The sequence below is a fragment of the Phaethon lepturus genome, unplaced genomic scaffold (assembly GCF_000687285.1).
Source record: "Phaethon lepturus isolate BGI_N335 unplaced genomic scaffold, ASM68728v1 scaffold26005, whole genome shotgun sequence".
In the NCBI taxonomy this organism is placed as follows: domain Eukaryota; kingdom Metazoa; phylum Chordata; class Aves; order Phaethontiformes; family Phaethontidae; genus Phaethon; species Phaethon lepturus.
The window spans coordinates 11086-11969 of record NW_010540230.1 but is presented as its reverse complement, the minus strand read 5'-3'; positions in this window follow the sequence as shown (position 1 = coordinate 11969).

Sequence of the window (884 nt, the reverse complement as noted above, 5' to 3'; positions counted from 1 at the left end):
GCACGTGTGGCTGCCGGCGGCTGTGGAAGAGGGAGCTGGTGTCTGTGTCTGCGGGGAGAGGAGAGGTAATGAGCCTGCTGATTTCACAGCAGCTGATGCCTTAGTGATGGCTCTTAATTGGCTTCTCTCTGCAAAAATCCTCTCCCAGCCCCAGGAGAGATGGCGTTGCCACAGGCTGTGCCTCCCCGCGCTCTCTCCGCTGCAGGCTGGTTTTGGGGAGCAAAGAGGAAAGGATAAGCTAGGTGAAGAGATGCACTGATAAATGATTTTTAATTTTATTTTTGGACAGGAATAGATAATTTGCCCTGTCTCAGTTAATTAGCTATTTCCTTACTGGATTGCTCAGAAGGGAAAACACTGTGCCATTAAGTGAGGAAAAGGACTTATTCTGCTTTTCTTTCCCTGTGTCTCTTTTCTTGCCACGCTCCAGAGGACAGATATGGGGAGAATCGAGGTATTTCTGCCCCACCAGCACTGGCTGCAATCCCACCCCGCTGACAGGCACTGCTGGGAGAGCAGGCGGTGGTTTTCCTTCTGCACGGGGCCGCGTCCCCCCAGGTAGATGAAGGTGCCGGGAGCGCAGCAGGAAGGACACCCCGCGCCCCACCCCGGTGGTTTCCACATCACTCGCTTTGGGGACAATCCGGAGGAGAGGCAGGTTGGCTGGTAGGATGCGTGAGGACCAGTGCCCCCGTGGGTCCCTTCAGCTGGGGTCAGGGTCCCATAGGGGTCTTGTGTCCCCCACAAACAGGACCAGCTTCTTTTCCCTTCTCCTCCGTTCTTCTCGCCTCATCCCTGTGGGCAAAAGAGCGATACCCAGCATGGCCCCATCCCTGCATCCCTCCTCACCCTTCCCCAGCCCTGATCTGCAGCCGGAGGCCCCG